Source organism: Schistocerca americana, chromosome 3, assembly GCF_021461395.2.
Source record: "Schistocerca americana isolate TAMUIC-IGC-003095 chromosome 3, iqSchAmer2.1, whole genome shotgun sequence".
Lineage (NCBI taxonomy): Eukaryota > Metazoa > Arthropoda > Insecta > Orthoptera > Acrididae > Schistocerca > Schistocerca americana.
Genome location: NC_060121.1, coordinates 19,742,477 through 19,768,307, shown reverse-complemented (window position 1 = coordinate 19,768,307; position 25,831 = coordinate 19,742,477). Strand labels below are relative to the sequence as shown.

The 25,831-nt window shown below is 39.6% G+C and overlaps 1 pseudogene; it reads right to left on the bottom strand.

Annotated features, from left to right (window-relative positions):
* Positions 1-11,523: 11,523 nt before the first annotated feature.
* Positions 11,524-25,831, bottom strand: part of LOC124605209 — an 83,615-nt pseudogene continuing 69,307 nt past the window's right edge.

The window sequence follows — 25,831 nt, the reverse complement described above, 5'->3', positions numbered from 1 at the left end:
TTGTACTTAAGTCGGCATTCTGCCTTTTGTATTCAGTCCCGACGCATTTTCTGTGTTTTATGGTCAATGTGATGTTACAAGGTGTACTGTATACCTGCACTGGTGCTCGGAATCTAATACTTTACCCATCAGGAATCGCTAAAAGCACAAACTCGTAGAAGATTCACTCATCTTGTACATATGGCGGCATAGAGCCTATTGTATTCAACCCCGATGAAATTTCTGTTTTTCATGGTCAATGTGAAAGTCGAAGGGATACAGTAAACCTGCACTGGTGCATCGGAATTTATTACTGGTCTCCCAGGAGTCGCTTAAAGCAGAAACTCTTACAAGATTCACTCTTCTTGTACATAAGTCGGCATTGTGCATTTTGTATTCTATCCCGATGTAGTTTCTGTGTCTCATGGTCAATGTGAAGGTCCAAGGGATTCATTAAACCTGCACTGGTGAATCGGAATCTAATACTGGTCTCCCAGGAGCCGCTCAAATCACAAACACTTAGAAGATACACTTAGAAGATTCACTCTTCTTGTACTTAATACGGCATTGTGTCTTTTGTATCAAATCGCGGTGCAATTTCTGTGTTTCATGGTCAATATGAGGGTCAAAAAGATACAGTAAACCCGAACTGGTGCATCGGAACCTAATACTATTCTCCCAGGAGAGGCTCAAAGCAGGAACTCTTACCACATTCACTCATCTTGTATATAAGTCGGCATTGTTCCATTTGAATTCAATCCCGATGCAATTTCTGTGTCTCATGGAAAATGTGAAAGTCCAAGGAATACAGTATACCTGCATTGGTGCATCGGAATTTAATACTGGTCTCCCAGGAGCCGCTCATAGCAGAAAACCTTAGATGATACTACCTTCTTGTACTTAAGTCGGCATTGAGCCTTTTGTATTCAATCCCGATGAAATTTCTGTGCATCATGGTCAATGTGAAGGTCCAAGGGATTCAGTAAACCTGCACTGGTATATGGTAACCTAATACAGGTCTCCCAGGAGCCACTCAAAGCACAAACACTTGGAAGATTCACACTTCTTGTACTTAAATCGACAGTGTGCCTTTTGTTTTCAATCCCAATGAATTTTCTGTGTTTCATGGGCACTGCGAAAGTCCAAGGGATACAGTAAATCTGCACTGGTGCATTGGAATCCAATACTGGTCTCCAAGGAGCCGCTCAAAGCACAAACTCTTAGAAGATTCACTCTTCATGTACTTAAGTCGGCTTTGTGCCTCTTGTATTCAATCCTGATGCATTTTCTGTGCTTCATGGTCAATGTGAAGGTCCAAGGTATACAGTAACATGCACTGGTGCATTGGAATCTAATACTTGCCCCCAGGGGCCGCTCAAAGCACAAACACTTAGAAGATTAACTCTAATTGTACTAAAGTCGGCATTGTGCCATTGGCATTCAATCGCGATGCAATTTTTGTGTTTCATGCCCAATGTGAAGGTCCAAGACATTCAGTAAACCTGAACTGGTGCATCGGAATCTAATACTGGTCTACCAGGACAAATTCAAAGCACAATCTCTTAGACGATTCACTCTTCATGTACATAAGTCGGCATTGTGCCTTTTGTATTCAATCCTGATGCATTTTCTGTGTTTCATGGTCAATGTGAATGTTTAAGCGCTACAGTAAATCAGCACTGGTGCAATGGAATCTAATACTTGTCTCCCAGGAGGCGCTCAAAGCACAACATCTTAGAAGATTCAGAAAACTTGTAGTTAAGTCGGCATTGTGCATTTTGTATTTAATCCTGATCCAATTTCTGTGTTTCACGGTCAATGTGAAGGTCCAAGGGATACAGTAAACCTGTACTGGTGCATCTAAATCTAATACTGGTCTCCCAGGAGCCGCTCAAAGCACAAACACTTAGAAGATTCACTCTTCTTGTACTTAAGTCGACATTGTGCCTATTGTATTCAATCCCGATTCAATTCCTGTGTTTCATGGTCAATGAGAATGACCAAGGAATGCTGCAAACCTGCACTTGTGCATCGGAATTTAATTCTAGTCTCCCTGGAGCAGCTCAAAACACAAACCCTTAGAAGATTCACTCTTCTTGTACTTAAGTGGGCAGTGTGCATTTTGTATTCAATCCCGATGCATTTTCAGTGTGTCATGGTCAATGTGAAGGTCCAAGGTATACAGTAACCTGCACTGGTGCATCGGAATCTAATACTTGACCCCCAGGGTCCGCTCAAGGCACAAACTCTTAGAAGATTAACTCTAATTGTACTAAAGTCGGCATTGTGCCTTTGGTATTCAATCGCGATGCAATTTCAGTGTTTCATGCACAATGTGAAGGTCCGAGGGATACAGTAAACCTGCATTGGTGCATCGGAATCAATAACTGGTCTCCCAGGAGCCGCTCAAACCACAAACTCTTAGAAGATTCACTCCTCTATTACTTAAGTCGGCATTGTGCCTTTAGTATTCAATCCCAATGCAATTTCTGTGCTTCATGGTCAATGTGAGAGTCGAAGGGATACAGTAAACCTGCTGTGGTGCATTGGAATATAATACTGGTCTCCCAGGGAGCGCTCAAACCAAAAACTCTTTGAAGTTTCACTGTTCTTGTACTTAAGTCGGCATTGTGCCTTTTGTATTTAATCGCGATGCGATTTCTGTGTTTCATGGTAAATGAGAAGGTCCAAAGTATACAGTAAACCTGAACTGGTGCATCGGAATCTAATACTGGTCTCCCAGGAGTTGCTAAAACGCAAACTCTTAGAAGATTCACTCTTCTTGTACTTATGTCGGCATTGTGCCTTTTGTATTCAATTCCGATGATATTTCTGTGCTTCATGGTCAATGTGAATGTCCAAGGGTTACAGTAAACCTGCACTGGTGCATCGAAATCTAATACTGGTCCCCCAGGAGCCGCTCAAACCACAAACTCTTAAAGATTCACTCCTCTTGTACTTAAGTCGGCATTGCGCCTTTGTATGCAATCCCCATTCAATTTCTGTGTTTCATGGTCAATGTGAAGATCCAAAGGATACAGTAAACCTACACTGGTGCATCGGAATCTAATACTGGTCTCCCAGGAGCCGCTCAAATCACAAACACTTAGAAGATTCACTCTTATTGTAATTAATGCGGCATTGTGTCTTTTGTATTCAATCGCGGTGCAATTTCTTTGTTTCATGGTCAATGTGAAAGTCCAAGGTATACAGGAAGCCTGCATTGGTGCATTGGAATCTCATACTGGTCTCCCAGTAGCCGTACATGGCAGAAACTTTTAGAAGATTCACTCCTCTTGTACTTAAGTCGGCATTGAGCCTTTTGTATTCAATCCCGATGCATTTTCTGTGCATCATGGTCAATGTGAAGGTCCAAGGGATTCAGTAACCCTGCACTGGTGCATGGGAATCTAAAACGTGTCTCCCAGGAGCCACTCAAAGCACATACACTTGGAAGATACACACTTCTTGTACTTAAGTCAGCACTGTGCCTATTGTATTCAATCCCGATTCAATTTCTGTGTTTCATGGTCAATGTGAAGGTCCAACGAATGCTATAAACCTGCACTTGTGCATTGGAATTTATATCGGGTCTCCCAGTAGCAGCTCAAAACACAAACTCTGAGTAGACTCACTCATCTTGTACTGAAGTCGGCATTGTGCCTTTTGTATTCAATACCGATGCATTTTCAGTGCTTCATGGTCAATGTGAAGGTCCAAGGTATACAGTAACATGCATTGGTGCATTGGAATCTAATACTTGCCCCCCAGGGACCGCTCAAAGCACAAACAATTAGAAGATTAACTACAATTGTAGATAAGTCGGCATTGTGCCATTGGTATTCAATCGTGATGCAATTTCTGTGTTTCATGCCCAATGTGAAGGTCCAAGTCATTCATTAAACCTGCACTGGTGCATCGGAATCTAATACTGGTCTACCAGGACAAACTCAAAGCACATACTCTTAGACGATTCACACTTCATGTACTTAAATCGGCATTGTGCCTTTTGTATTCAATCCCGATGCATTTTCTGTGTTTCATGGTCAATGTGAATGTTTAAGCGCTACAGTAAATCAGCACTGGTGCAGTGGAATCTAATACTGGTCTCCCATTAGGCGCTCAAAGCACAAACTCTTAGAAGATTTACTCTTCTTGTACTTAATACGGCATTGTGTCTTTTGTATCAAATCGCGGTGCAATTTCTGTGTTTCATGGTCAATATGAAGGTCCAAGGGATACTGTAAAGCTAGAATAGTGCATCGGATTCTATTACAAGTCTCCAGGGAGCAGCTCAAAGCACAAACTCGTAGAAGATTCACTCTTCTTGTACTTAAGTCGGCATTGTGCCATTAGTATTCAATCCCAATGCAATTTCTGTGCTTCATGGTCAATGTGAGAGTCGGAGGGATACAGCATACCTGCAGTGGTGCATTGGAATATAATACTGGTCTCCCAGGGAGCGCTCAAACCACAAACTCTTAGAAGATTCACTCTTCTTGTACTTAAGTCGGCATTGTGCCTTTTGTATTTAATCGAGATGCAATTTCTGTGTTTCATGGTCAATAGGAAGGTCCAAAGTATACAGTAAACCTGAACTGGTGCATCCGAATCTAATACTGGTCTCCCAGGAGCCGCACAAAGCAGAAACTCTTAGAAGCTTCACTCTTCTTGTACTTGAGTCGGCATTGTGCCTTTTGTATTCAATCCCGATGTAATTTACGTCTCTCAAGGTCAATGTGAAGGTCCAAGGGATAAAGTAAACCAGCACTGATGCATCGGAAACTAATACTGGTCTCCCAGGAGCCGCACAAAGCACAAACTCTTAAAACATTCTTTCTTCTTGCACTTAAGTCGGCATTTTGCCTTTTGAATTCAATCTCGATGCAATTTCTGTGATTCATGATCAATGTGAAGTTCCAAGGGATACAGTAAACCTCAATTGGTGCATTGGAATCTAATACTGGTCACCCAGGAGCCTTTCAAAGCACATACACTTGGAAGATTCACACTTCTTGTACTTAAGTCGGCATTGTGCCTTATGTATTCAATCCCGATGCAATTTCTGTGTTTCATGGTCAATGTTAGGGTCCAAGGGATTCACTAAACCTGCACTGATACATCGGAATCTAATACTGGACTCCAGGAGATTCTCAAAGCACAAACTCTTAGAAGATTCACTCTCCTTGTACTTAATTCGGCATTGTGCCTCTTGTTTTCAATCCCGACGCAATTTCTGTGTTTCATGTTCGATTTGAAGGTCCAAGGGATTCAATAAACCTGCACTGGTGCATCGGAATCTAATACTGGTCTCCCAGCAGCCGCTCAAAGCACAAGCTCGTAGAAGATTCACTCTTCTTGTATTTAAGTCGGCATTCTGCCTTTTGTATTCAATACCGATGCACTATCTGTGTTTCATGCTCAATTTGAAAGTCGAATGGATTTAGTTAACCCGCACTGGTGCATCAGAATCTAATACTGGTCTCCCACGAGCCGCTCAAAGCAGAAACTCTTAGAAGCTTCACTCTTCTTGTACTAAAGTCGGCATTTTGCATTTTGTATTCAACCCCGATGCAATTCCTGTGCCTCATGGTCAATGCGAAGGTCCAAGGGATACAGTAAACCTGCATTGGTGCATCGGAATCAAATACTGGTCTCCCAGGAGCCGCTCATGCACAAACTCTTAGAAGATTCACTCTTCTTGCACTTTAGCCGGTATTGTGCCTTTTGTATTCAATCGCGATGCCATTTGCTAAAATTCATGATCAATGTGAGTGTTCAAGGGATACAGTTAGCCTGAACTGGTGCATCGGAATCTAATACTGGTCTACCAGTTGACGCTCAAAGCTCAAACTCTTAGATGATTCACTCTTCTTTTACTTAAGTCGGCATTGTGCCTTTTGTATTCAATCCCGATGCAATTTCTGTGTCTCATGGTCAATGTGAAGGTCCAAGGGATACAGTAAAACTGCATTGGTGCATCGGAATCTAATACTGGTCTCCAAGGAGCCGCTCATGCACAAAATCTTAGAAGAATCACTCTTCTTGTACTTAAGTCGGCATTGTGTGTTTTGTATTCAATCCCGATGTAATTTCTATGTCTCATGATCAATGTGAAAGTCCAAGGGAATCAGTAAACCTGCACTGGTGCTTCGGAATCTAATACTGGTCCCCCAGGAGCCGCTCAAATCACAAACTCTTAGAAGATTCACTCTTCTAGTACTTATGTCGTCATTGTTCCATTTGAATTCAATCCCGATGCAATTTCTGTGTTTCATGGTCAATGTGAATGTCCAACTGATACAATAAACCTGCATTGGCGCATCGGAATCTAATACTGGTCCCCCAGGAGCCGCTCAAATCACAAACTCTTAGAAGATTCACTCTTCTAGTACTTATGTCGTCATTGTTCCATTTGAATTCAATCCCGATGCAATTCCTGTGCCTCATGGTCAATGCGAAAGTCGAAGGGATACAGTAAACCAGCACTGGTACATTGAAATGTAATACTGGTCTCCCAGGAGCCGCTCAATGCAGAAACTTTTACAAGGTTCACTCGTCTTGTACTTAAGTCGGCATTGTGCCTTTTGTATTCAATCCCGATGCATTTTCTGTGTTTCATGGTCAATGTGAAAGTCCAAGCGCTACAGTAAATCTGGACTGGTGCATTGGAATCTAATACTGGTCTCCCAGGAGGCGCTCAAACTACAAACTCATAGACGTTTCACTGTTTCTGTACTTAAGTCGTAAATGTGCCATTAGTATTCAATCCCAATGCAATTTCTGTGTTACACGGTCACTGTGAAAGTCCAAGGGATACAGTAATCCTGTACTGGTGCATTGGAATATAATACTGGTCTGCCACGAGTAGCTCAAAACACAAACTCTTAGAAGTTTCACTCTTCTTGTACTTAAGTCGTCATAGTGCCTATTCTATTCAATCCCGATCCAATTTCTGTGTTTCATGGTCAATGTGAAGGTACAAGGGATACAGTAAACCTGCACTGGTTCGTCGGAATCTAATACTGGTCTCCCAGGAGCCGCTCAAAGCACAAATTCTTAGAAGATTCACTCGTCCTGTACTTAAGTTGGCATTGTGCCTTTTGTATTCAATCCCGATGCAATTTCTATGTATCATGGTCAATGTGAAGGCCAACGGATTCAGTAAACCTACACTGGTGCATCGGATTCTAATCCTGGTCTCCCAGGAGCCGCTCAAAACACAAACTCTTAGAAGATTCACTCTTCTTGTACTTAAGTTGGCATTGTGTTATTTGTATTCAATCCCCACGCAGTTTGTGTGTTTCATGGTCAATGTTACGGTCCAAGGGATACAGTAAATTTGCACTGGTGCATCGGAATCTATCACTGGTCTCCCAGGAGCGGCTCAAATCACAAAGTCTTAGAAGATTCACTCTTCTTGTACTTAAGTCGGCATTGTGCCATTTTTATTCAGTCACGATGCAATTTCTGTGTTTCACGGTCAATATGAAAGTCCAAGGGGTACAGTAAACCTGCACTGGTGCATCGGAATCTAATACTGGTCTACCAGTTGACGCCCACATCACAAACTCTTAGATGATTCACTCTTCTTGTACTTAAGTCTGCATTGTGCCATTTGTATTCAATCCCGATGCAATTTCTGTGTTTCGTGGTCAATGTGAAAGACCAAGGGATACAGTAAACCTTCATTGGTGCATCGGAGTCTAATACTGGTCTCCCAGGAGAAACTCAAAGCACAAACTCTTAGAAGATTCACTCCTAATGTACTTAAGACGGCATTGTGCATTTTGTATTCGATCCCGATCGAATTTCTGTGTTTCATGGTCAATGTGAAGGTATAAAGGATACAGTAAACCTGCACTGGTGCATCGGAATCTAATACTGGTCTCCCAGGAGCCGCTGGAAGCACAAACTCTTAGAAGATTCACTCTTCTTGTACTTAACTTGGCATTGTGTGTTTTGTATTCAATCCCGATGCAATCTCTGTTTTTCACGGTCTATGTCCTGCAAGGTAGTGTTCCACGGCCTGCACAATCTAGAGACCTGTCCCACAAATCCACCCACCACCTCCTACAGCAGTCCATTCGCAGGCAACTCCCACCATATAAAAGGCACGATCATGTGCAAAAGCAACCTGTTAAAAATCAGCTATGCTGCAATTACCATACAATTTTCCATGTAGGGATGACAAGTAACCAACTGTTCACTCGCAGTAATGTCTAGCACCAAACTGTGGCAAACCACAGACTTGACATTGCAGTTGCCAAGAGGCTGTACACCACTTCAACAACTGCTTCACTATACATACCATTTGGATATTCCCTTCCAGTGCAAGTTTCTCTGAACTACACAGGTGGAAATTGTCTCTCCAGCACATCTAGTGCCATCCACTTGACCTAAACCTCTGCTAATTTGTTTCCCACTGTATCACTTTACCTTTTCCCTTCTCTCTTCTGTACCCACCAGTCTTTTCCCATTCAGACCATGTACTGTCTTCTCCAATCACTCTGCCCTCCCACCCCCAGCAGCTACTGCGGGTGTGTACATTTGGCTGTTTGTGTGGTTTCCAAACTAAACCATGTTCATTTTAGATATGTTACATCCATATACTTTACCTGAAACTAATTCTCTGAGGTACTGAGACTACTGCTTCCTGGCTCAGGGTTTCTATTTTCAGCTAACACAGTAGTATTGTCTACAAACAAAAGTGTATGGGACAGGATATTTACCAGTGAATCATTCACACTGGACACCAAAAAGACTGTTGTGGGGCATGTAGACAACCCCTGAGATGGTTCACCAAGGCTGTGTGACTGCAGGAGCAGACAGCAAAAACTCTACACAAAAGATGGTCCAGCACGTCTCAGAGCTTACAGTCAAAAATTATCAGGCAAGGTGTCCATATAATGCAAATTAACGTAGGATTAACAAGTGATAAATGCAGTTACCAAAGCAAATTAAATGATGAGCATGCCATCAGTATTATAGCTCTAAAGGAAATGCATTTAGGTGATAATTCAGCAGCTACATGCAAGATTACGCAATATAAAGCAATATTAATACTCCTCTCAATTGTTAGGTGCATCCACAATAAATGAAAAAAGAAACAGCTCTTGGATTATGCTGGCTTAAGCTGTCAGAAAATTAGTGATGTAGAAGTAATTAGGATAAAACTCAAAGGCCTGGTTATTACATCAGTCCACAAATCACCTAACGGAAAGTGTCTGACACTAGTCTTACACACAGCAACTAGACAGCACGTATATGTTTAAGATTTTAATTCCAAAACACAACCTGGAGATACATAAATAGAGACAAAAATAGAGAACCATTGTTCGAATGGATCAACACACAAGAAATTATCTAAGTTTGATGCCAAGGAATTTAAAAAGTTTTGGGCAGGCAGATGGAAACTGATACAAAACCTGACCCATCCATCTTTTCCACTGATGAGAACAAATTACCACTGAATCACTCAATAGTAGTACCTAAACATTTTTCAAGGAGTGTACATTGGCTCACAAAAGTTATCATTGGTGCTGAAATATCAGTTACAAAATACATTGATAAACCCTCATGGAAATTTGAAAAAGCTAACTCGATACAATACACCCAGGAAGTGGAGAGCAACCCACACTGGACACCTCAAAAGTCAGAACATTGGGAATTATTGTAGATGTAGCTAAATGGAATATCTGAAGGGAAGTAACAAAATAATGTGTACTAGGTTGGGACAAACCTGCCCAAGTCCTCTACAAAGGATACCAAGTATCTAAATAATGTTTTGATAACATTTTGTATTTAAAAATATGTGTGTGTAAATTGTTCATGTTGATGTAAATTTGACAATTTAAGAAATGGTCATGCTTACGAACAATGTAAGAAATAGGTGTTATGTAAAAACCAGTGTGCTTTTGTTTGAAACGAAAATGGCTGTGGCGCACGGAAGAGGTGCGAAAGGCGAATTGGCGTGCTACCTTGAGCAAGTTCGGGAAGTAAGTCACACAGTCTGAAGGCAGCAGTGATTGAGGTAACTCCTTTGTGGAGCAGAAGCTTTGCCTGCAAATTTTCATAAAAATGCCTCGGTTGAAGACTGCAAACAGCTTACAGTATAGCTGCGAGTTGTTGAGCTACTGTATGTAAAACTGAATGAAGCCAAGAAGAGAAATTGAGCCCATACAGCAAGAAACTTGCAGGCCGTAGTGTGGGTAGTGTAGCCATCATAACTGTTCACCACACCCAAGCCTACAGCCACCAGATAAGATTTTTTTCTATTTTTACCTTTGTACAGCATGAACCATTAATTTAAACTGTGTTTTAATAATCATTCTTGAACTTTACGGAAACTGGCTCACCCTGTTATTTCATCCTAATCATACATCTGTATAGGGTTCCTTCCTGGTGTTTGATTAATCCGAGTGTCCTGTTTTACAGACTTATGAAGTGCCAAGTTAATATAAAGAGGCACCATTTAAATTGCTTTAGTGTAAATAATAAAAATATTTTCTTAACTATTGCAAAGTGTTATGGTTTGCTTACATAAAATTCAATCAGAGTGAAGCCAAGTTACTAGAACCTGTTAGATGGCTACACAGAATTAGTTCAAAGAATAATAGGTTTTGAAAGTAAATTCCACCAAGCAAGAGGTTTTCTTTAAGTGAAATGTTCAGTTAAAAAGTGTGTGCTTTAGTGTCTAAGTATTTAAGTTTCTTGATTATGGAAAGTGCTTTTCTACAGGTAGTCCCCCCCCCACCCCGGCTAATTTTTTTTACCTTCCTTGAAGTTATCTACTGGGCTTTTTCTTTTTTAAAAACATAATGTATAAAGATGTAGCCCAAAATTGTTTAAGTGGGGTAATTTATTTGAAGAGCCAAACTAAACAGTAGCAAGAAAGTAGGCAAAATTCACATTTCTGCTTCTCCAATACTTCACTATTTCATTGCCAGGATAGGTTGGTGACCATTAAGTACATGTTTTAAACCACTAAATGAACTTGGAAATGAGTTTTCCTAGCTTCAGTATATTATTATTCATACTGTGTTTCTATCTAGCCACTGGGTAAGATCTTAGGAAAAGAAGTGAATAGTCCAATTTACTTATCCATTAGACGCAACACACGGTAAATCCTGTAAGAAGGATAACTCTATTGATTATCTTTTCCTGTAAACAGGACTATCCTTCGATAGTGTATTTTATTTTAAAACTAAACTAAATTTTAGTAAGAGGGTTATACGTGGCAACATAGAGACAGGGTTTCTGTTATTTACGTAAAAGCATACTAATATCATAATGGTAGCGTTATAAGGTCCTATTAATGTGTGGTCATGACATTTGTTAAATGTCTCACCACATTCCTATTGAAACTATTTACTCTTCTTGTAAATAACACCTATGACAATTTTATACAAATGTCCACTAAGACTTTGCTTGTCAACTTTCATTTAGGTAACAGCGATCTTTTAGATGTATTTAAATCAGTACTGTTAAGAAATACTGACTAGCTTTATTTTCAAGAATCTCAAGTTTAAGTTATACATACTGTTATCCTCCAATAATAATCATTGGCCGATTCTTCATCTTTGACAGGTTCATCATGCCTGCAATGCAAAACATTATCTTTTGTATTAACAGATGAAATCCAACTTTTTAAATTTAATAAATGCTTATACAAACATAAAATTTCTTCAAAAAATGTATTTATGACAACTTCCTGTCACAGATAATTTTCACTGAATGTTGCAACCCAGTTATAATGCTGATGAGAAGCAAATGTTGATCTTTTCCCTCTCTTCCTTCACCATCTGTTTTGTTCACCTTGACATATTTCTACCAAACAGACTACCCCAATGGATCCACTGCTTATATTTAACACACAGTGAATTCAGTGCAAATATTTCCTTAACACAGGATGTGCATTGACGAGCTTGAATTAATCAGAAAAATATAAACAGATACTAACCGTTCCACAGCTCTTACAAAATACTTGCATTAAGTAATCATCAAAGCTACTTTTTGTACAGCAAGAGGACTAATAGTCAAAATGGTGCTACATGCTACAGGCAGTGCAATACAATTTATTTTACTCATTGCTACAGCAATAAATGTACTTATAAAAATATTCAGACTTAGACTATAATCAAATACAGAGAGAGAAAATATTCTAACTAAAGAGATATAGCAGCCATAGGCAGAAACAAATAAAAAAACTGATACTAATCTTAGCTTTGAGGACCAAAAGTTTCTTCATCTGGAAAACACAAAAAGAGAAATGAGACTGTTCAAGAATTAAGGATGAAAATTCAGGATCTTGAGTCAATGAAGATGGACATGATGAAATTCAGTTGCGAAAGAGCAGCAGATGATGTAATTTTAAATGCTGAGAAATAAGATCTCTTCAAGAGGAGCCACCAAAAGGTCAAATAAGTGAAGAACAAGCTGAAAATACCGGTAAATGGGCTAAAATGGCGGCAAATAGATAAAGGAAACAGAAAGGAAGTGCTGAAGAACAGGCAACCAAACAACAACAACAACAATAATAACAGCACATTGTAGCAATATATAATAGCAGTCCCACAACATCTGGAGGAAGATTTTCCACTAACAGAGCAATAAATTCATGAAGCCATCAAATCTTCCAAAACTTCAAAGCAACAAATGAAGACTCCACTACAGCAAAATTATTGAAATAGTCAGAACACACAAATGATCTACAACTGCTGTTTGAGAACATTTGGAAAGCTGAAGAGATTATGGAAAGCATTAATCCACAGCTATGAAAAAAAGGGGACACTCAAAATGTCAACAATGGCAGAGATGCCTCACTTCTGCCAGTGGTATACAAAATATTATCAAAAATTCTCTGGACAGAGTTGTAGAAACTTTAGACAAATAACTGGGAGAATCTCAAGGAGCTCTAGAAAGGGAAGACCCTGCACAGAGCAGATGTTTATTAGAAAATCGATAATCCTCCACAGACTGCTAATCACCAAACCTATAATAGTATCATGTATTGGTTTCAAGAAAACTTTTGATTTGGTAGGCAGAGAAATTATAGGTAAAATCATCAAAGAATTTTGTATTAAAGCAAACATAATCCTCAAAACACTAGCAAATAGGATGACTGAAGCTAAATTTATGGGAGAAGTATCTCAACCATTTGAAATAAAAACTGGTGTTAGACAAGGGGACAGTTTATCACCTTTACTGTAACACTGCATTCTAGAAAAAATAGAAAGTATCTGGAATTTGGAGAAAAAAAAATTACAAAATTGAACCAATAATTTTAGGACGAATAACAAATGGAATTAAGGTAAACTGCCTGGCTTCTGCAGATGATTCTGATATACTTTCAAAAAATCTGACAGACAGTTATTGAAAGAAATCTTTTGGAAGAAATAGCAAAGAGAGCTGGTCCCAAAATTTCAGCCGAAAAAACAACATTGATGACAATTTCAAACAATGCATCAACATTCTTAGAAAAACAAAAATGTAAAATAGCATTAGTAAGTAAATTTAAATATATTGGACAAACTGTACAACAAAATGGACTAGAAGAATTAACAGTAGATGCAAGAGTCAGCAAACTGGAGAGAGCAAATCGTTTTACAAAGGATATTTACAACAAGAAATGTACAACTAAAAAAACAAAACTAAAACACTATCCCACAGTGGTATGACCAGGATGTTTATATGGATGAGGATGCCTAATGATGAACTATAAGCTGGACAGAACAGAGGTTCCTCAAAGGAGCATTATTAGAAAATAATGGTTGCAATACAAGCTACAGATGGCTGGAAAATGAGAAGTAATGAGGAGATCTACAAAAATTTTGAGAAAATATCAGAAGTAATGGCTAAAAGAAGATTAATTTTTTTTTAGAGACCTCTACTGAATGAGTAGTTCTGGAAGAAGGACTCAATGATAGCGTGGATTACAGAAATAAGAAAGAAACAACATCAAACAATCAGAAATAATAGAAAGAAACCTTTTTACAGATAAAATACTGAATTTAAAAGGATCATCACCTCTCCAAGATCAAAATTAATTTCATCCCTCTCAATAAGACCGTGAAAACCGGAAATAAAATTCATAAATATGATATTGCGAAGCTCAAAATCAATCAAAACATATTGGAACAATGCCACCAGTAACTGACAGTTGAATCCCATAAATGGGCAGACATTGCCTCCATGATCCAACAAGCAGCTAATACTACAATCCTGACAGCTAAAAAGAGGAATCATACATGGTGGAATGAGGTTTGTGGTGAGGTGGTGGCCCAAACAGCAAGTGCATGGAAAAAGTGGAATTCTACCAGGAGTCCTGATGATTTTGATGTATTCCATGAAGTTCGAAAATATGCAGCCAGAACTCTATGAAGGTCTAAGCAATTGCATGAGAACCAGCAGTTAGAATAGATCGATCAGCGTTTCCAGATAAACAATGTCAGAGACTTCTATCAGACGTTCAAATCGAATTTGAAAGGATACCAAGCCCCTAGTTTTTGTTTTAGAGACGAAAATGGAAAGCTCAGTGTTGTGCACATAGTTCCGCATGTTCAGCGCGTACACAAATTTCCCACTAGAGTGCGCCCCGCTAAGCAAAACAGCGCAGGCGCAGCGCTCGTCCATCTCCGCACTATGAGATGGCGCTGCCATAGAGACGGACCAAATTCTGCTTCCGCCGATCCGCGTATTAATATGTAACGCAGCCAATGAGATTGCTGCTAACATAGAACATTTTCTCCTCGCGCATCACACTCGCGCAGTGATACATGAACGTGCGAGGTATTATAACGAGTGTAAAGACCTTCGATCAGTCAGTCTGCATTTGTCTGCACCAGTCTGTATGAGTCTGCATTAGTCTGTACCAGTCTGCATTAGTCTGTACCAGTCCGTCGAGTTCTACAATTGTCTGTACCAGTCCATAGTCAAGATTCAGTCTGCGCCTGATAAGATTACCATATTCCAGTACATAGCCATGAAGATAAATGTATAGACACTTTTGTCAAGTATCTGAAATATATGTGAGAATAAGATTAACGTACCAATCCCAAAGAACTTCAGATTGTCAATTGTAAATAGCATCCAGAACCAAGTTAAGTAATTTTTATATTTGTTATTATTTTAGTAAATGTGTGTGAAAATTAATCAAATTCTGTTTAAAGTTGGTCACCGTCAATCTGCTACTCTAAGCGTGCAAGTGGCATTTCTATCATCTGACCGAATGGCAGAAGATAAACACACCATGATAAGACCACGAGACATATTGCTGACACTCGCTTACTTCGTTAGAGCAACAAGTCAAATAATCTGATGGTGTGTGTACTGAAGGTCTTACAGTATGCATACCACACCCGGCCTGACCAACAAAGAAAACTGCAAGATCATGTCTCGTTACTTTGAAAACCTACTTAATTGTGATGAACCGAAAGAAAGATTCCCTGCATGTGCCCCAATCCACAAACTACCCCTAATCTCCACCTAGTAAAGAGGAGACCAAAGAGATCATCAACAACTTTAAGAATAATAAGGCAGCTGGAGAGGATTCAATAGTGGTGGAACTACTGAAGCTGGCAAATAATGAAACTCTATATATACTAGTCCAACTTTTTGAGGAGATCTGGAGAGCTGGGATGATACCAACTGAATGGCAGTCAGCTTTAATCCATCATCTACACAAAAAAGGTGATAAATAGAATGTCAGTAACTATAGGGGTACCTCATTAGTATCTGTTCCATATAAGATTCTCTCCAAAGTGATACAGAATAGAATAGAAGGTCATTGTAACCAACTGATTGGGGACTATCAAGCTGGTTTCCGAAAGGGCGATTCTTGCGCAGAACAGATCTTTAACCTGAAGAACATCATCAGGTCCAAAAAACTGGAAGAAATAACTATGTGGTCATGTTTGTTGATTTTCAAAAAGTATATGACTCCATCGACTGACAGGCATTAATGAATATTTTGGAAAAGTTTGGGATGGATAATACCTCAAGAAAGCTGATCAAACAAACTCTTACTAACACAGTGTCAAAAATTAAATTTATGGGTGAGGTATCTGAACCCTTTACAATCAGAACGGACATAAGACGAGGAGATGGACTATCCCTCTCCTTTTCAATTGTGTCTTGGAAAAGGTCACTCAAGAGTGGAGAAAGTTATTAGCCCAAGAAGAAACAAATGAAGAGTGGTTCAGACTTGGTCCTAAGAACAAAGGGGTGTGCATTGACTGCTTAGATTTTGTGGCTGACCTGGCCATTTTTGCTAACAACAAAGAGTCAGCAGTCAACAAGATAAATAGGCTGTCAGAAATTGCTGAAAAAAGTTAGACTCCAGATCTCTATTCAAAAGACAAAATATATAACGAACATCTGTAACGGACCTGAATGGATGATAACCAACCTGGGAAAAAATCGGATGAGTTAAGAATTTCAGGTATCTCGGTGAAGTCATCCACCAGGAGAATGGATTAAAGGAAGAAGCAATTGCCAGGATGAGGAAGTTAGACCAAGCATACCAACTGACAAAGAATACTTATAACAAAAAGTCTATGAGTATGTGGGCCAAGTTCCAACATTATAATACAGTTGTAAAACCTGAGGGCTTATAAGCATCCAAAACTTTGACCACGAATAGACAAGGTCAAGCTGAGCGGCTGGAAAAGCGTGAGTGTAGGATATTAAGGAAAATCCTAAGGTAATAGATGGGTCGATGGACAATGGCGAATGAGAGCAAATGAGGAATCGTGCAGCAAGACAGAACCTATCACAGCATCCATTACAAAGAAATGATTGTTATTTTATGGTCATCTCATGAAAATGGACGGTGATCGACTATCAAAAAGAATACAGAGTTTCATCCTATCTAAGAAAACGAGGCCGAGATGGTTCAAAGAATGTGAAAAAGATCTTAAGCAGATTGGTATCTCAGAGAGAAATTCCTGAAAGGAACAAATTTAGAAGATTGGTGACCAACTACCAAGGTTTTAACATGGCATCAACATCCGAAAGACAGTGAGGACCCTTATCTGAAGGGCATAAAAAGGTACTTCTTAGAGGGGCTCAGAAGATACTGGCAGGAAGTCAAAGCTGGAGCAAGAACAAGACCTGGACACTACAGTGAAGTCGGTTGTTACCACGCAGTCCATAAAGACTCACCTCGATAAAAAAAATAAATAAATAAAAATAAAAGGCTTTCGATGCAGAAGAAATAGGGGATTGAGAACAACACGAATAGAATAAAGGGGGAAAAACATGAGGAGGAGATGGACGAGTACTGGAAAAACAGGAGACGACAAGGGAAGAAGAAGAAGTAAAGTTATTACATGATGAGAGATGGTGATTGAATTTGATTTGATTCAGTTTTCGTTACATACACCGAAAAAATGAGATGATTCTCAAGGGTGTGGAACATGTCAGAATGTATAACACAAAACATTTTAATATAATGAATACTACCCTGATCATTTGTCACGAGATTGTCAAAATAGGTGAATACAATACAGTAAACTGGAGAAGCTAATATTTACAGAATTAATACGCTGTCGGAATGAAATATTGTTGTTGTTGTTGTTGTTGTGGTCTTCAGTCCTGAGACTGGTTTGATGCAGCTCTCCATGCTACTCTATCCTGTGCAAGCTTCCTCATCTCCCAGTACCTACTGCAACCTACATCCTTCTGAATCTGCTTAGTGTATTCATCTCTTGGTCTCCCTCTACGATTTTTACCCTCCACGCTGCCCTCCAATACTAAATTGGTGATCCCTTGATGCCTCAGAACATGTCCTACCAACCGATCCCTTCTTCTGGTCAAGTTGTGCCACAAACTTCTCTTCTCCCCAATCCTATTCAATACTTCCTCATTAGTTATGTGATCTACCCATCTAATCTTCAGCATTCTTCTGTAGCACCACATTTCGAAAGCTTCTATTCTCTTCTTGTCCAAACTATTTATCGTCCATGTTTCACTTCCATACATGGCTACACTCCATACGAATACTTTCAGAAATGACTTCCTGACACTTAAATCTATACTGGATGTTAACAAATTTCTCTTCTTCAGAAACGCTTTCCTTGCCATTGCCAGCCTACATTTTATATCCTCTCTACTTCGACCATCATCAGTTATTTTGCTCCCCAAATAGCAAAACTCCTTTACTACTTTAAGTGCCTCATTTCCTAATCTAATTCCCTCAGCATCACCCGACTTAATTAGACTACATTCCATTATCCTTGTTTTGCTTTTGTTGATGTTCATCTTATATCCTCCTTTCAAGACACTGTCCATTCCATTCAACTGCTCTTCCAAGTCCTTTGCTGTCTCTGACAGAATTACAATGTCATCGGCGAACCTCAAAGTTTTTATTTCTTCTCCATGAATTTTAATACCTACCCCGAATTTTTCTTTTGTTTCCTTTACTACTTGCTCAATATACAGATTGAACAACATCGGGGAGAGGCTACAACCCTGTCTTACTCCCTTCCCAACCACTGCTTCCCTTTCATGTCCCTTGACTCTTATAACTGCCATCTGGTTTCTGTACAAATTGTAAATAGCCTTTCGCTCCCTGTATTTTACCCCTGACACCTTTAGAATTTGAAAGAGAGTATTCCAGTCAACATTGTCAAAAGCTTTCTCTAAGTCTACAAATGCTAGAAACATAGGTTTGCCTTTCCTTAATCTTTCTTCTAAGATAAGTCGTAAGGTCAGTATTGCCTCACGTGTTCCAGTGTTTCTACGGAATCCAAACTGATCTTCCCCGAGGTTGGCTTCTACTAGTTTTTCCATTCGTCTGTAAAGAATTCGTGTAAGTATTTTGCAGCTGTGACTTATTAAGCTGATAGTTCGGTAATTTTCACATCTGTCAACACCTGCTTTCTTTGGGATTGGAATTATTATATTCTTCTTGAAGTCTGAGGGTATTTCGCCTGTTTTATACATCTTGCTCACCAGATGGTAGAGTTTTGTCAGGACTGGCTCTCCCACGGCCGTCAGTAGTTCCAATGGAATATTGTCTACTCCGGGGGCCTTGTTTCGACTCAGGTCTTTCAGTGCTCTGTCAAACTCTTCACGCAGTATCATATCTCCCATTTCATCTTCATCTACATCCTCTTCCATTTCCATAATATTGTCCTCAAGTACATCGCCCTTGTATAGACCCTCTATATACTCCTTCCACCTTTCTGCTTTCCCTTCTTTGCTTAGAACTGGGTTTCCATCTGAGGTCTTGATATTCATACAAGTCGTTCTCTTATCTCCAAAGGCCTCTTTAATTTTCCTGTAGGTGGTATCTATCTTACCCCTAGTGAGATAGGCCTCTACATCCTTACATTTGTCCTCTAGCCATCCCTGCTTAGCCATTTTGCACTTCCTGTCGATCTCATTTTTGAGATGTTTGTATTCCTTTTTGCCTGTTTCACTTACTGCATTTTTATATTTCCTCCTTTAATCAATTAAATTCAATATTTCTTCTGTTACCCAAGGATTTCTACTAGCTCTCGTCTTTTTACCTACTTGATCCTCTGCTGCCTTCACTACTTCATCCCTCAAAGCTACCCATTCTTCTTCTACTGTATTTATTTCCCCCATTTCTGTCAATTGCTCCCTTATGCTCTCCCTGAATCTCTGTACAACCTCTGGTTCTTTTAGTTTATCCAGGTCCCATCTCCTTAAATTCCCACCCTTTTGCAGTTTCTTCAGTTTTAATCTACAGGCCATAACCAATAGATTGTGGTCAGAGTCCACATCTGCCCCTGGAAATGTCTTACAATTTAAAACCTGGTTCCTAAATCTCTGTCTTACCATTATATAATCTATCTGATACCTTTTAGTATCGCCAGGGTTCTTCCATGTATACAACCTTCTTTCATGATTCTTAAACCAAGTGTTAGTTATGATTATGTTGTGCTCTGTGCAAAATTCGACCAGGCGGCTTCCTCTTTCATTTCTGTCCCCCAATCCATATTCACCTACTATGTTTCCTTCTCTCCCTTTTCCTACACTCGAATTCCAGTCACCCATGACTATTAAATTTTCGTCTCCCTTCACAATCTGAATAATATCTTTTATTTCATCATACATTTCTTCAGTTTCTTCGTCATCTGCAGAGCTAGTTGGCATATAAACTTCTACTGTAGTAGGCGTGGGCTTCGTATCTATCTTGGCCACAATAATGCGTTCACTATGCTGTTTGTAGTAGCTTACCCGCATTCCTATTATCCTATTCATTATTAAACCTACTCCTGCATTACCCCTATTTGATTTTGTGTTTATAACCCTGTAGTCACCTGACCAGAAGTCTTGTTCCTCCTGCCACCGAACTTCACTAATTCCCACTATATCTAACTTCAACCTATCCATTTCCCTTTTTAAATTTTCTAACCTACCTGCCCGATTAAGGGATCTGACATTCCACGCTCCGATCCGTAGAACGCCAGTTTTCTTTCTCCTGATAACGACATCCTCTTGCGTAGTCCCCGCCCGGAGATCCGAATGGGGGACTATTTTACCTCCGGAATATTTTACCCAAGAGGACGCCATCATCATGTAATCATACAGTAAAGCTGCATGCCCTCGGGAAAAATTACGGCTGTAGTTTCCCCTTGCTTTCAGCCGTTCGCAGTACCAGCACAGCAAGGCCGTTTTGGTTATTGTTACAAGGCCAGATCAGTCAATCATCCAGACTGTTGCCCTTGCAACTACTGAAAAGGCTGCTGCCCCTCTTCAGGAACCACACGTTTGTCTGGCCTCTCAACAGATACCCCTCCATTGTGGTTGCACCTACGGTACGGCTATCTGTATCGCTGAGGCACGCAAGCCTCCCCACCAATGGCAAGGTCCATGGTTCATGGGGGGGGGGGGAAACATTGTTATGCACTATTAATAAATTTATGTTATGCACTATTAATAAATTTATCATACACAAAATACCTAATTTTGACTGTTGCAACCAAGTGCTGTCAAAACTTATATCTAACATATTTTTACTTACGCTGGCCTAACAGTCTCTGTTAGGATATTCATCTGTAGAGTAGAAGGCATTGCCTATCAAAAAGTCATTCAAACTCTGTTTAAACTGTGCTTTATCTAAAACCAAGTTTTTAATGGTTGCTGGTAATTTATTGAAAATGTGTGTTCCTGAATATTGGGCCCCCTTTTGGACCAACATAAGTGATTTTAGGTCTTTATGTAGATTGTTCTTATTCCCAGTATTGATAATATGTATTGAGTTATTTGTTGGAAATATAGATATATAACTTGCATCAAATTTCATTAAGGAGTAAGTATACTGAGAAGCAATGGTTGGAATTCAAAGTTCCTCGAATAGGTTCTACACGATGTTCTTCAAAGACTGGTCCCAGATACTCCATTGCACCATTCACCGAACCTGATAACCCCGAGCCGTCAGTAACAAAAATGAAGTCTTGCTTAAGAGATTTACAGCACTACATGCACTTGTTACCAAAGTCTCATTTACTTTTAGAGCTATCTGTTCCACTTCCTTTTTGGCCCCACTTCTCTCTGTCTCCACTATATCCCATACAGTTCTTATTTTGTTGCCCGATACAATTATCTTTTTCTCTTAATAAAGCTACTTCGATTTCTGGATTACTTGATTCAATATTTTGCAGTATTCTTTGCAATGCATTACAATTCTAATATCAGAAATGTTCCTAGATAGTAGATACAGTCTCCTTTTTGCCCCACATGATATCTTTATTCCTTGTGTAATCCATGGTTTATCTTTTGACTTCTGTGTGATCTGAGTTACCTTTAGGGGAAAACAATTTTCAAAAGAGGAGGTAACTTTATTAATAAATGCTTTGTATTTTCCATTTGAGTCAGGTAAACATCTCTCCAGTTCACGTATTTGAGCAATTTCCTGAATTCCTCAATTTCTGGCTTATTTATTATCCTCCTGTACTCAGATTTAATATTTTTTTATCCTGACAAGTTTCAACATTTAACACAAGATGCTGCACGTCGTGATCAGATAGTCCATTTACTATTGGTTTTGTGATATGACTTTTTTCCCCTAGATTTGTTCATAAAGATATTATCAATAGCAGTCTCAGAGCATTTACATATCCTAGCTGCAAAGTTCACAGTAGGAACGAAATTGAATGATAGTGTTAAAAACACCAGCAACCACTATTTCCTCTTCTTTTTTTTTTTACACAAGCTATTCCTTTCGCTTTGTGAAATGAAGCACTGCCTAGTTCCAAAACACAGGACTACTATGACAAGGTGAAATGTTCTCAGAGTGCTACATGTATGATAGTAAATGTAATCCGCACTATAGTTGTTTTCTGAGTAGTTATGCTGTGTGTGTTTCATTCAATCAGATGAAATGGAATAAAATCATCAATTTATTTATTTTGGCTCTTTATCACCAAGATACATTCAATGTTGGTTGAGGTTTATCTTTTGAATTCACTCCAGTGTAGATTGTCAAAATTTTATCAGTTGTCAAAGTACTTGTAACACAGTTTCCGAATTTACTGCCATCCAGGAAAGTCTCCCACTCAAATTATTCTCAGAGACTGAGAGCTGGCTGAAACCCAGAGTAGAAAGCTCTCACATATTTAGTGATTAATGGAATATATATCGGAAAGGCAGGTTAGACACTGTAGGAGAGGGAGTGTCCATTGTCTCTACTGAGGTCAAAGCTGATTGTGACAGTGAAGTTACCTGGTTGCCTATAACAAGTCTATGTGAAATCACGTTAATTAATGGATGTTTTAATCATCCACCCGGTTCTGCTATGACAGTTTTGGAGCCATTCAAAGAAAGTCTACAGACAGTAGCACGTAAATACCTAGATCATGCAATGCTAGTTGGAGGTTAATTTAGCCTACTGAGTATAGATAGTAGCCTATGGCTTTATTTCAGGGGGTGCAGTCAATCCTGTGAAGCACTTTTGAATGTGGTTTTCGAAAATTGTCTTGAGCACCTAGTTTGGCACGCCACATGCAATGGAAATATCTTAGACCTTGTAGTTACAAACAGCCCAGATATCATCAATGACTTCAGCATAGAGATGGGGATTAATAATCATGATAACATCATAACAACTAAGATTACAAAAATTAATAAATCAGTCAAGAAGGCTAGGAAAATGTTCATGCCAGAAAGAGCAGATAAGCAGATGTTAGCATCTCACTTAGACAGAACTGACATCACTTAGTTCCATTAAGATGGACGTAGAGAGATTATGGTCAAAGCTTAAATAGATCGTGAATTGCACTCTCAACAAGTCTGTACCTAGTAAACGAATTATGGATGCAAAAGAGCCACTGTGGTTTAACAATGAAATTCAGAAAATACTGAGGAAGGAAAAGCCACTGCACTCTTAGTTCAAAAGAGAATGCCAAATGCCAACAAGGAAAGGTTACTACCACTGTCATACCTCAGCATAAGATCTGGCTGAGAAGCAGGGGAAATTATTGTCCTATGTAAAATCACTAAGTGAGTCAAAGTTTTCCATCAAGTCACTTGACCAGTCTGGTGTGGCAGTAGGAGATAAATGTTTTAAATTTTGCATTCCAGAAATCATTCATGCAAGAGAATCATATAAACATACCGTCATTTGACAATAGCACAAAGACACCTAACAACAATCACCACAAGAGGCCAGCGCTAGCACAAGTTGTTCACATGATATTCGTTGGACTGTTGCCTGTAAACACATGCCATGTCAGTGCTCTTGGAAGAGAGCTGTGGCAGTGACACGGCTCTGTTGTTGTTCCTGTGTAGTGATCTGCAATGACGGGACTGTACAGGAGGGGGGGGGGGGGGGGGGGGGTCGAGATTCAAGCAGTAATTAAGAACTTCATAAAGAAAGGTATGAAAGCGAAGGACATTCATGCCGATTTCCAGAATACACCAGGGGACTCTGCTCCTTTGTCTTCAACTGTTGCCAAGTGGATAAATGAATTTAAATTTGGTCAGGAGAGCTTAGATGATGATCATCCATGAATAGGTCAGCCAAGATGTGTCACTACTCTAGAAATCATTGCAAAAGTGCGCATAATGATCAAGGAGGATCACCAATTTAGAGGGCATGAAATTGCTCACGCTTGCCAGATGTATCTGAAAGATATTCACAAGATGGGTGCCGCGACTCTTGACGCTGGGTCAAAAACGCATGAGAATGGACATATCACAACAATGTTTGGCCTGTTTTAGGAGAAACAAACAAGATCTTTTGTGCTGGTTTGTGACCACGAAGAAACTTTGTTTTACTACTATACCCCAGAGACAAAGCAACAATCAAAGCAGTGGAAACATGCTGAATCTCTGCCGCCAAACTCCTTCAGTGGGGAAGGACTTGGCGTCAGTGTTCTGGGATGCGCCACCAAATTCCTTCAGCGGGGAAGATCATGGCATCAGTGTTCTGGGATGAGAAGGGGATTCTGTTTGTACATTGTCTCCCCACTGGGCAAACAATTACTGGAGAATACTATGCTAACCTTCTGGACAAATTATAACAAAAGGTATGCGAAAAAGGCCACGTTTAATAAGGAAGAAAGTCATCTAGCATCAAGCCAATGCACGCTCACACGCGTGTGCCATCGCCATGGTAAAATTACACAAACTAAGGTATGAATTGTTGCCACACGTGCCTCTTCCCTAAACTGAAAATTTTTCTTTGTGGATGAAGATTCACTTAAATGAAGAATTGGTAGCGTGAATTGATAACTATTTTGTAGGCCTGGAGGAAAATCATTGTCGAGATGGGATCAAGGTATTGGAACACTGTTGGACCAAGTGAATTAATCTACAAGCAGGGTACATTGAAAAACAAAAAAGTTTCAGTGACATAAGTACTTTTTTTCTATTCTGTTTCAAGAACTTTTCAAACCACCCTCGTAAGCATCCCTGACACCCGAAATAATTAAAAACACATAAGTCGCCAGTTGCAGATGGAATCTCAATTTGGTTTTACAAAGAGTGCTATATGGCACTGGACCCTTACTTAGCTTGTATTTATTGTGAATCTCTCACCCAGCAGAAAGACCTGAGCAACTGGGGAAAAAAATACAGAGGCGTCTCCTGTAAATACGAAGGGCGAAAGAACAGACCTACGAAATTACAGACCAATCCGTAACATCAGTTTGCTGCAGAATTCTTGTACATATTCTGGGTTTGAATCTAATCAGTTTCATGGTGACCAATAAGTTTATGTCCACAAATCAGTACAAAGCATCACTCATGGGCAACTCAGCATGCTCTTTTGTCATACGACGTCTGTTCAAAAAATTCCAGAACTTTGTCCACAAAATTTTCTATGCTTATCTTTTAGTTACTATGGATTGTCTCCTTCAAAATACTCTCCTCCACAATTGATACACTGCTCCCAATATCATTTCCACTTCCAGGAGCAGTCTTGACACACCTCTTGCTGGGTCGCATAAAGTGCCGTCTGCGAATTTTCTTTTATCTCATCTACCATTGCAAAACTTCATCCTTTTCAACTTTGGAAATAAAAAGAAGTCTGCAGGGGTCATACTATTCTCACATGGAACATCTCATTCTCTTTTGTGAGATCCAAAAAGTTTTTTTGGTTTTGACTCATGAGCCGTGGAATGAACTTGGCGGCAACACAATGCATTCCAAGATGCTGTGTCATTTCATAACATGATCCAATTGAAATGTTACATTCTTCTACAATCTCTCGGACAGTGAATCTTCGACTGGCACACACAATTTCGTTGACGTTCCTGACACAAGCGTCATCAGGGGACATCTAAGAGCGTCCTGAACAAGGATCATTTTTGACTTTTGTAAAGCCATTTTTAAAACGTGTGAATAATACGTAACACCGAGTATGGCTTAAGCACTCATT